Genomic DNA, 12,612 nt, shown 5'->3' on the forward strand with positions numbered 1-12,612 from the left:
CAAAGCAAGTAGCATGCAGAGAAAAAAAGGTGAATAAATACCTGGAAACTACAAGGATTCTATGGGATACATCTGAGCCTGTGTTTTAGGTCCTCTCCATGTATTGTTCTTGGTTAGAGAATCAGTCTCTGCAGGGCTCTCAGGACTCAGTTTTTTGGGGGGGCTCTGTTGGACTCCTTTTGGAGCTCCTGTCCCCTCCAGCTCTTTCTATCCCCCCCTTCTTTCCTAAGATTCCCTGAAATCTGTCAAAGTTTGGCCATGAGTTTCAGTATCTGCTTCTATACATCAATCAGTAGAGTCTTTCAGAAGACATCTGTGGTAGGCTCCTGTCTAGTACCATGTCTTCTCCTGGTTCCAATGTCTCTTATGTTTATCCTTCTGAATGAGGACTGAGTATCTTCCCTAGGGTCTTCCTGGTTGTTTAGCTTCTTTAGGAGTATGTTTATCCTATATTATATGGCTAATATCCACTTATGAGTGAGTATATACCATGTGTGTCTTTCTCTTTCTGGGATACCACAGTTAAGATGATCATTTCTACTTCGCACCATTTGCCTGCAAATTTCATGATTTCCTTGTTTTTAATAGCTGAGAATAATTCTATTATTCTATAATTCTAATGTACCACAATTTCTGTATCCATTCCTCTGTTGAGGGACATCTGGTTTGTTTCCAGCTTCTGGCTATTATGAATAAAGCTGTTACAAACATGGATGTGCAAATGTTCTTATTGTGTACTTGAGCATATTTTGGATATACGCCTGTTTTGGATATATGCCTAGGAGTGTTTTTATATACTATACATGTAGAGAAAACCCCTGTGGACCGGCCAAACACACAGTCCAGACCTCCATGTCCTCCAGGACTCTCTGAACATGCTGGAACTCTGTCACCCAGAGCTCTGTGTGCTCTCAGCGCCCCCTGGTAGGCATCAGCGCCCTTCAGGGGAGGTTTGCATCTGAGCTCTCAGTAACATTCGCTCACTGTGTCTCTTGCACAGTAATATGTGGCCGTGTCCTCAGACCTCAGACTGTTCATTTGCAGGTACAGGGAGTTCTTGGCATTGTCTCTGGAGATGGTGAATAGTGGTACCACTATTATAACTAATGTATGCGACCCACTCCAGCCCCTTCTCTGGAGCCTGGCGGACCCAGTCCATGCTATAGTCACTGAAGGTGAATCCAGAGGCTGCACAGGTGACTTTAAGGGACTTCCTAGGCTGCACCATGCCTCCTCCAGACTCCATGAGCTGCACATCACACCAGACACCTGAAAACACAGAGACTGTTGGTGAGAAATATGTCAGCAAAATAACTTTTCTTCTCATGTCCACACACCACACACAATCTCATCTCCATAACTGAACTTGAAAAATAAAGATAAGAAAAACCAAGCTAATACCCTCAGTCCATGGTGAATGGTCTGTGATCAGTTGTAATCACTGAATGGGAGGACCTGGGAATCCAGGGCTGGGCTCCTCTGCCAGAGCTGCAGGGGCAGGGCAGGCCTGCTTTTCAAGGGCACAGAGAAGCCTTATTTGCATGTCTTCCTGCTGTAGCTGCTCTGGAGTCGGACCTGGGGAGAAGACAGTGCTCAGAGCCGATGTAAGAAATCAAATATTGATGACAGCTATAGAAATCATCACTGTAAGGTAGCTCTGTGCACACCCTTTTCATGTTATGGATTCACCACACTTAACTTACTCCCTTTATCAGCAAATGCCGAGAAAGAGCTGTGTTTCCATACTGTCTTGTCTTCTCAATATTAATGTGAAATTAATATCACCATACACAGTTGTGATTCCATGTATGGGCTCAATGTCTCCCTCTGTCTGCAATGGACGTGGCTTCTGCCTGATGTGATTTTGGACAGTGTCAGAGTTAGCCACACCCCTTCCCTGTGATGGGGACACTTGGAACTTTTCTGGGTTTCATTCACTTCAGAGATTCGCTGTCTCATGCCATAGGGGGCTTGAAACTGAGACATCCCCGTTGCTGTCTGTCTGTAACTCAGAGGTTACTATAGAAACATAATTGCAGGAAACTCACTTGTTTGTATCCTGAAGTTGTCCCTATGCTCCCTTTTAACAGCACTATTCTCCTCTCCACTCTAACACCAGGAAACTCCTCACTGTTGTGCAAGGCTAGTTTTCATTTCTCCAAATTTATATAGTCAGCACATCTGGGGTATTTAATGAGTTTTTATAACAACACAGAAAATCATGCCTTCAACACGGCATTTCAGAGACTTTGGTTTTGTTTTCTCCAGTTCTCATGCTTCCTTCTACTCATCCCCCTTTTCTTAACATGTCCCAATTTTCCTTTCAAAGCTTCACTGTTACCCTTCCCTTTGTCTATCCTGCCCTTTAGTTAAGATGTCTTCTCCTACCTTGACTTCCACTCTGGTTCCAACACTTGTAAAAAGGAAGGCAAAACACCAAACCCAGACACAGTCGAGACACACACATTCGAGGTTCTGCAGCTGACAGAAACGGGCAGTGCTTGTCTTTCGCAGTCCACACTGTATTGTGTGACAGAGATTTGCAGTTTCATGTTCCAGTGCATCTCAGAGATCTCTGGGGAAGAGGAGGTGGGAAGAATGCAAGAGGAGGAGCATGGAAAGAGTGCTGTGAAATGCTGTCTTTAGGACACTCCATGGCTGTCACAATCAGGAACTCATGGTGGCTGCTGTTGTCTGTATAAACCTCACTAGGCCCAAGACAGCAAAAGCCCTGGTATAGAGAGGGCTGAGTGCTTCTGTTTTATCTCTTACTGAGGAGCAGTTGGACATGGACTGTTCCTGAAGTGGGAGTCATTATTATTGAGGCTGTGGTCACCGGCAGGTTTCCAACCTTGCAGTGTTTGTCTACACACATGTGCACATATGGGCAGCACTAACTGGGCTTGAGTTACACATATGTTGAGGAAGGGGTGTGAGGAGTTGTATGGGATAAATGTCATATTTAATGTACTCATGCAGAGATTCCCCACAATAAGGAAAAATAATAAAACAGGATATACCTGATTGGTTGAAGACAATAAAGCAGAAATCAATGCTAAAGGGAAATATCACATATCCAAACCTGGGTAGGCAAGCAACCAAAGCAATACTTAATTAATTAATTAACTAACTATTTAATTAAATATGATATGTTTTGGAGATTTTCCACACCTCCAAGCAAGCTACACTGAAGTGCCATAACAATAAATCCAGCAGGGCATCCCTCAAACCAGGGATGTAAAGAAGGTCAGAGGAAAGAAGAGGTGCAGAGTATCTGATGGTGATGGACAGGAGGTTAGTAGATGCAGAAGAAACATAAGCTGGGGTGTGGCCCCACCAGGTCACACTTGGGGCTCAGAACCACACTAGGGCCAAGGTGAGTAATCTTTCAGGTAGATAGTAGGACACTGGGCTGTTGGGAATGGAGATGAACTTGAGCAAGATGTACAGAGTGATAGACTCATGGCTATGTTAGGGGAAGTAGACAGGCTGAGGGAGCAGAAGAGGGGTGAAATTCCCTATTAGGAACTTCTAGCCACAGGAGGCAACTGGAGGGTTCCTTGAAGGGAGAATGTAAAGCTATAGAGACACCTGACAGACAGGGGCTGGAGAAGAGGCACAGAATACAGGGTCAGTGCAGGTGGGGCTTTCGACTATATTTATGGGGTTTTGCTGGGATTGGAAGGTGAAAGGTGCTTCATTATATTGGTCTCTTGGATATGTGGGACACCTGAAGGTCATTGATTGCCTGTGGGTGTCATCTTGGGACACTTGAAAGAGCAGGGAGGAGGAACAGAACAAAGGAGGATGTATAGACAGTGTATGGTTATGTAAGGTTTACTATCGTCACAGTATGCTGAGTTTACTATTGTCATAGATGCAGGGGAGGTACCTGGGCCACCCAAGCCTATGTGACAGTTGGAAAGTTGCTGGCATGTGGAGTCTGCAACATTCAAGGCATTTATATTTCATGTGCCTGTTAAATACATTTAACATTTGCGGAGTATCTGCAAATGTTCAAGACAGTGGGTTACCAGAGTTGCTGCTTACCAGAGATTCCCTGTCTTTGAAGGCACAGACAGCTGCAGGTGAGAGGCTGGAGAAAAACAGTCCATGACTTTGGAGAACAGAGAGGCCGGGAGAGTCTCCTTCCATGAAAAATTCAGTCAACTTCTATCCAAGGAGAAAAGGACATTGACCAATGCTGGATGGGTGAACTCCTCCAGGAAGCTCAAAACTGCCATTACACTTGCTTCAAATTGACTAATATGATCATATAAAGAAACATTGACAGGGATTTATGGGAAGCAATGAATCTTCTCCTGTCTTAGAGTGTGGAGTTTTCATCTATGACAAAACTCATCAAAGCTCGTGTATTAGTATGCAAAAGTTGTAGTATCCTCGAATTACCTCAACAAATTATCATTTTCAGATCTGACTGACATAACATCTTTACCCACCTTTATTCACACACAAGTTCCATGCTGACTGAAAATAGGTGAAGGACCACAGAGATGTGATAGTATGTGACAGGAGTGACAGGCATCCCTGTGATGTTCTTTCCCTACCACTGTCTGAGCAGGAGGAAACACCACCTTAGTGTCAAGTACCAGGTAACCAAGTGGAAACGGTGATTTACAAGCTCACTCCAGAAAGCATTCATGCCACAGGCTTCCACATACAGAGATCCCATCAGTTTGACTCAGTGTAGGTGTGGGACCCAGAAATGAACATGAAAATGTAAAAAAAGCATTGAAATAAAAATGTTACTTTTTCTGTCCTCACCCAGAAGTGAGCTCTCTGGGTCACTTGGTCTTTCGTGTGTAATTCTTTGAGGAACTTCCAACTATTTTCTGATTTCGTAGTTGAATCTTGTTCCCATTAATAAGGCACAGGGTCCATTTTTCCTTCATCTTCACAATTATTGCTTTGATTTTTATCCTTCCTTCCTTTCTTCCTTCCTTTGTTCATTTGTTTGTTTCTTTCTTTGTAAATGCCAACCACACCATTGGCTACATACAGTGTGTCACTAAGGACTTAATTTTCATCTCTATGATTATAGATCTTGGGTTTTACATTCTCTCCTGACCTCATGCAGTGGTCACAGTGAAGGATCCCAGTCAGAAGGTGGACGGCAGACAGATGTGCCCACATTGGACACCACTCCTCACCTCCTTGATCTCTGATCTCTGTGTTATCCTGTGGTCTCAAAACTCAGACTAATGATGGAAAAGAGTCATTTTTGAGAATAATTACTCTGATCACAATGGTGGGATGGTGTTCTTACCTTTGACAGGGAGTTGTGGTTCAAATACAATACCTAGTAATGAAAATGTGGAGGGTACTTATGAAATGCTACCAGTTGAATCAAGGTTACACATATTCCATAAGAACTCCTCTATTATACAACTTCTAGCACTGGATGAACGATTTTTAATGAAATCTATTATTTTAATTATGTGTGTGTGCTTCTGTGAGGGCAGTGTAGTGCTCAGGAGACTAGGAGAGTGTGTTTGGTCCTCTAGCCTTACAGGTGCTTCTGAGCTGCCGCCTGTGAGGACCTGAACCTGATCCCCTCCAGAACAGTGTGCTCTCCGAACCTCTGAGCTTCTTCTTCAGCACCTGGAAGAGCAATCACAACCTTCCCTCATGTTTGCTGCATCCATGTTCACAGTGATCAAATTTACACGAAGCTGGATGTACATGGAGGGTATTTTATGAATGACAGTCAGAGACCTGAAGAACAAAAGGAACTCTGCTCAATGGAACTTCATGAAAACAGAACAAAAAACAAAAAACTGGTCTCAGGGATAGTAAGTCAGGTGATCCCTGAATGGACTATGTATAGTGAGAAGACTAATCAGTCAGGGGGAAGGATTATTCCAAATAGTGAGCTGTGTGGATGCTGAGCACAGTTAATAGTGGCAGATTATGTTCTTCATGTGTTTTTTTTTTTTTTATTTTGTGAGAGATCCTCTAAAACACCTGTGTGGTCATTCAATAATGCACGTGTATTAGTAATATCGGAATAACAGTATGGATACATGAATTTCAAACTTCAGCTAAGCTCAATAAAGAGGAGAAATATTACTAAAAATTCAGGCAAAAGAGGAAAAAAAAATCCCATTCCCCAAATTTCCCTGATGTCCTCCCAATACAGTGCTACAATGACGTTTCATGATAAATGTCAGTTCAATAATATGCTTTCATTTACTCTTTACACAGATGGCATCAGTACCTCTTCTGTTACTTGTTATAAAACCAGTAGTTATGCAACTGCAATCAGAATCTATGATTACTAACTTCCTGGGGTCTTTCTCATTAGTCAGAATAGTTTAGAAGTCTTAGCCATTTTACTTCTCACCTGACAGTTCCATGAATCATTCAGGCAACTGAATAGTAAGAACAGTAATAATCTGATTTTATGTGCATGAGAGCATCTCAGCCTGAGAATACCATCACTTCTGGATTTCGTTGTTCTGTCATCTCTGGCTGAGCCAGGAGCAGCCACTTCACCTGGGGTCACCTTCCTGAGGCCTGGTGGGGTCCTTCAGGTATTTCTACAAAATCCAGTCACAGAAAACCCTCTACATGACTTGTAAATCACCGTTTTCACTTGTTTACCTGGTACTTGACACAAGGTGGTGTTTCCTCCTGCTCAGACAGAGGTGGGGAAAGAACATCACAGGGTGCCTGTCACTCCTGTCACACGCTATCACAGCACGTGCCCTGAGAACCCTTACTCTGCTATGTTTCATTTCGATTACCTGTGTGATTTGGTGTGTTCCACGGTTATGAACTCAGGCCACCTGGGCATCCTTTCTCTGTATAACCCTCAAGAACTAATCACTGGACATACTCAAGAGGAGGGAATTTCAGGGGCACCTCTATGTACTGTTGGTAATTCTGGTCAACTTCAGAGTGAGATCCCTGTCTGTACTAATTTGTTGAATAACTTACTTACCTCAGTGTGTATGTTTGCACATAGTACTATCATACCCATAGTATGTTGTGTCAAAAGTGAAACCCTTTGGAATTAGAACATCTAGAAGTTCATTGTGATGAAATTCAAGCACAACCAGCTTGTCTAGAAGTTCCACTCTGCTCATTTTGTCATTACCCAGTCCTGGGGGCTGAGCCTCACACTGACATGAGAAAGACTTCTGTGGTCAGCTTTGTGAAGAGTTGTTCAGTTCACTATTGTGTGTCCTGATCTCAGGATTTCGATAATATAGTTGGTTAATTGTATAATAATGTAGTCCCCGAAGCTTCATCACACACTCTTGTTTCAGTCCTTTCCAGAGAAGCCTCACACTCAAATGAGCTGGTTCTTTTTTTCCTTTTCAAAGTTTCTTCAAGACAGTGATCCATTAGCATGGAGCCCAGGGTCCACACTGCTTCTCTGAAGGACACTTGTCTAGCTCACAAATGAGACCCCAGGCTGTTCCACTCAACAGCATCAGAGAGAGCCAGAAAGTAATTCTGGTGTTATGCCAGGTTCACGGGACCCTCTGAGACCACCAGGAGATGACTCAATGCAATTGCAAGAGAGCTTTATTACGAGAGCTATCAAACTCTGGACCCAAGTCTCACTGGCGCAGCAGTAGAGAATTGGGACCCCAAGCTCTGAGTGAACAGGATTTTTAAAGAGAAAGTCTGTGAGCAGGGGGTTTCCATGGCAGCAAGCAGGGGGGCACAAGCCTTGGCATTACAGAATTGGGTGAAGTTTAGCAGGGCGGGGTGACCTTTTCTGAGGCACACAATCACAATGGCTAAGGCATATAATCAATAACTATTTTTCTAAACCAAATCTGAAACATCGGGGAGAATTTTCCCACCTGGTTCTCAACCAATTCCCATTGACTATTGCCAGGGAGTTTGTCTCTATTTTCTATGAAGCATTTATTCTGCTATATTTCCTGGAAGCTGTTGCTAGGAGAGTTAATTTTGTTTTCTGCCAGGTGTATATTCTGTGATATTTCCTGGTACCTGAATTCAGTTCCCAGTCAAGATCTTTATTTCAAAATGGAGTTACATTCATGCTATCTTAAGCTCTTCACTGGGAGCCTTTATATGCAGTTGCTGGGAGCCAAGGCCAGCTAGTGGAAAGTTACAGACAGCTGCAACAAGGTCGTAGGTGAGAGATTTATATTTCAGGACCCTATGAGACATGTTTGTCAGACATTTTGAAATATCTTTGCTGATGTTCTTGTAGTAGCTCTTTTAGTAAACATTCTTGTGGTGTTCTGCATCATCATTAATCACCTGTCAGGTTTTATAAAGTATATTGCTGACACATTTTACCTTCCTGCCTGATCCCTATAAAGTTGTGTGAAAATTTCCAAATATAGGAGAGCAAGATCAGACTACAGACATGCTCTCATTCCTTGTGTCTCTGTCACCTCCCCATGCTTTTCTCCCCCGCTTAGGAACCCGTTGAACTCCTGCTGGATGGGACATGCAGTGAATACACCACCAAAAGCACAAACTGTGAAATCCATAGGCTGCAGTTGACCATGGGAAGGGCTGAGGAGAGAAGGAGCCAGGACAGAAGGTGTAACCACCTGACAGTGCTGGCTGAGAGGTTTTTAGTTTGAGCGTGCACAAGACAGCTGTAAAGAAATCATTACTTGGGAGTTTGAGGTGTCATCTAATTTACTTGATATATCTATATCATTTATCTAATGAAAATGTATCATAATGTCAAAACAGTAGCTAAATGTTCTCTTCAAGAAAGTCTGTTTTTCCATCACCTGCAACAATATAGAAGATTAATTTCAGATTACTCAACATTCCCAAGGTCTACTGAAGCTACAATCAGCAAATGTCTCAAATCCAGAGAGCTGCGTAACTTTAAACATATACATGTAAATGTGCATATATATAAATGTATAAAATTATAAACCGTTCTGTGTGATAACTACAATCAAATCGGTACTTGGAGGATTTGTGGATAAGGAAAAGGAAAGTAAAACCATTTTTGTAGTGTGTGCACAAATAGGAAGTTTAAAGACTACAGCTCTGGAGAGAGGCCTTTAGAGGAGTTCTGTGGGTAGAAAGGAGACCAGAGGTTCTAACACTCAAACAAGCTCACAGCATAATCCAGAGTTTCCTAGCTTCTGAAGACACACCCTCATTTTGCTGGGACATCTCTGTTGGTCCTCCGCGCCCCCTGCTGGTCATGAGGAGGTTTTTGCGCAGGCTCACACCACTGTGTGTCTGGCACAGTAGTACTTGGCTGTGTCCTCAGTTTGCAGATTGTTCATTTTTAAGAAAACTTGGCTCTTGGAGTGTCCCTGCTGATGCTGAGTGGGGATTCAAGGGCTGAATTATACTTTGTGCTTCCATCACTCCACATAGCAGCCACCCACTCCAGACCCTTTCCTGGAGGCTGGCGAACCCAGTGCACAGCACTGCTGGTTAATGAGAACCCAGAGACAGTGCAGGTGAGAGACATCGGCTGTGAGGGCTGCGCCAAGCCGGGTCCTGACTCCTTCAGCTGCACCTGGGACAGGGCACCTGGAATCAAGCAACATCACAGTCAGTCACACATCCCACAGATGACAGGCTGGGTCCCTCCTGATGCCCTGAAACACTTACAGCTTGGGAAGGTCACCAGGCAGAGGAGCAGCACCAGGACAGCCATGCTCTGAGGGAGGCTCAGGGAGAGCAGATGGGGCTGCCCAGGGAGGCCTGGGCTTTCAGCCTGAGCCTGAGAGCTGCTTTGCATTGGGGGAGGATCCTGAGAGGATAAAGGAAGCCCAGGGCAAGCCTTCAGATTCCTTTCCAGGTGACTGAGATTTGCCGTGTGCTTCTTAGAGCAATTGGTGACCAAGAATCAGGAAGAGTTTTGCATCTGTGTGGATTTCCAGGTTCATATGAACTTGAAATTGAATGATTCACTCTACTTAGGTCTTCAGTGAGTCCACACATGCTGTGCAGGCAGAAGAGGACACCACAGCCTCAGTGCCTGTGTATATCCCTGTAAATTCCTGCAGAAGGGTTAGGATGGATTTCAGTTTTGTGATGTACATTGGCTCTTAGGGATGTGAAATCCAGATAAAGGAAATACATACAATCTTTTCTTGACTGTGGAAGTAACATTACATGTATCATGACCTAGAAAATACAAATCCTGAGGAACAACACAAAAACCATTTTGTACCAGTTATTACAAATGTTTTCCTGAGAGGAGACCAAAGGGTTTGACTTTGATGCCATGTATGTGGACTCAAGAGAATTCACCTGTCCTCTCAGCAACACGATAACTGGAGACTAGTCTCACTGCCTCCTGATTCCTGACTGTCTGTCATTCTGTTTTTTTTTTGTCTGTTTGTCTGTCCCTGTTTCTCTGTCTCTAGTACTTTTTATATCTCTCACTTTTCTCTTTATATCTTGAAGCTCATAATAAAATCTGGTTCCTTGTTTGTATTTTCTTTGTTTTTACTATTTCCATTTTTAGGTCTTGAACCATTTTATTCATTTCCTTCACACCTTTGTTTCTGTTTTCCTGTATTCCCTTAAGGGTTTTATTCATTTCCTTCACCTCTTTGATCCTATTTTCCTTTATTTCCTTAAGTCATTTATTCATTCCCTCTTTAAATGCCTCCATCTCTATGGTTATATTTTCCTAGATTTCTTTAAGGCATTTATGACATTCCTTTTTAAAGCCCACTATGATCTTGATAAGCATTGTTTTAAGGTTACTTTTCTTGTGTTTCAGTTGTGTTAAGTTGTCCAGGGCTGCTTGTGGGAGAACAATACAGGGCAGACACCCCACACTCCGATTCCCTGCCTGTGGATCTCTCTGGCACACAGCCTCCTGAGGAGAACTGCAGGCTATTCTCAGAGATCCAGCACCAGTCCCTAGCCATACCCACCATCTTATGGAGGGCTGCTCCAGGAATATCCAGCCTTCTGCCCAGGGCTCTTCCTGCATCCTCAGAAATCCAGAGGAGGACTTTGCAGCCAGTTCTGAAGATACTTGATAAAACAGGGTCAGATGAAAGGGGAGGAGGTTCTCCCAATCAGTGGACTTGGAAAGGGGCAGGGAGGAGATGAGGTAGGGAGGGAGGAGATGAGGGAGGGAGGGAGGGTTTGGGAGGGTATGAGAGAGTGGGGTACAGCTGGGATACAGAGTTGATAAAATATAACTAATAATAAAAATAAAAATAATAATGAAAATAAAGAAAAAAAAAGAAACTCAGAGATCACCAGGATCAAGCAGATGGCTAAAGGCCAGCATACAAACACAGTAAAGGAAAACCAGGGCAACCTGGTACCACCAGAATCTAGTTCTTTTATCACAGGTATCTTTCACAGCAAGAGAACACTGACTAAGAGTGAAACTGGTAACACAGAACAGGGGATTTCTGTGACAGGCCTGATCATGCTGTCTGTTGGAGGATATGGAAGACTCTTTTAATTTTTAATGTTTTTCTTCACAATTTGTTATATATCCTGATTGAAACCCCTCCCTCAACTCCCCAGTTTTCAAATCTTCTCATCCCCTACCCCTAGTCCACTGAAAGTGGGACTCTCGACTACTGCCATGTGCCCATAGCTTGTTAAGTCTCACCAGGACTGCTTGGGTCCTCTTACTCCATGGCCTGGCAAGGCTGCATCATCAGGGACAAGTGATCAGAGAGCAGTCAACTGAGTTCATTACAGAGGCAGCCCCTGCTCCCCTCACTCAGAGGTCTACATGGAGACTGAGCTGTCAATTGGCCACATCTGGGCAGGGGTCTATGTTATCTACATGCATGGTCCTTGTTGGTGCATCAGTCTCTGCAGGACCCTCTGGGCTCAGATCTTTTAGTTTTTTCGTTTTCCTTGTAGGGCTCCTGTCCCCTCCATGTCACTCAAATCCCACCCCTCTCTTCCTCCATAAGACTCCCTGAATGATATCAGTCCAGGCCCTTCTGGCTTTCATAGTCTCTGTTGAAAAGTCAGGTGTGATTCTAATGGGTTTGCCATTATACGGTACTTGGCCTTTTTCTCTTGCAGCTTTTAGTATTTTTTCTTTGTTCTGTATACTTACGGTTTTGATTATTATGTGGCGGGAGGATTTTCTTTTCTGGTCTAATTTATTGGGTGTTCTATAGGCCTCTTGTATTCTTATTGGTCTCTCCTTTAAGTTGGGGAAATTTTCTTCAATGATTTTGTTGAAAATATTTTCTGGGTCTTGGTGCAGGGAATCTTCTTTTTCCTCTATTCCTATTATTCTTAGGTTTTGTCTTTTTATGTTGTCTTGAATTTCTTGGACGGTCTGTGTCAGGAATTTTTTAGATTTAACATTTTCTTTGACAGATACATCTATTTCTTCCATTGTATCTTCCACACCTGAGATTCTTTCTTCCATTTCTTGTATCCTATTGGTTATGCTAACCTCTGTAGTTCCTGCTTTCTTCCCTAAGTTCTTTCTCTCCACAATTTCTTCCATTTGTGTTTTTTTTTTTTTTTAATTTTTCCAATTCTATCTTCAGGTCTTGAGCTATTTTGTTGGTTTCCTTCACCTGTCTGACTGTATTTTCATGTTTTTCCGTCAATTCCTTCAGCTGTTTGTTTGAACAATCCACTGTTTCTTTTATTTCATTCAGTGATTTAAGCATT

At 43.1% G+C, this 12,612-nt stretch overlaps 1 pseudogene; it reads right to left on the minus strand.

Moving 5' to 3' along the window:
* Window positions 1-1,018: 1,018 nt before the first annotated feature.
* Window positions 1,019-9,665, minus strand: LOC110543738 (uncharacterized; annotated as a pseudogene).
* Between the last annotated feature and the right edge of the window lie 2,947 nt (window positions 9,666-12,612).

Source organism: Meriones unguiculatus, chromosome 7 (genome assembly GCF_030254825.1).
Source record: "Meriones unguiculatus strain TT.TT164.6M chromosome 7, Bangor_MerUng_6.1, whole genome shotgun sequence".
NCBI classification, from domain to species: domain Eukaryota; kingdom Metazoa; phylum Chordata; class Mammalia; order Rodentia; family Muridae; genus Meriones; species Meriones unguiculatus.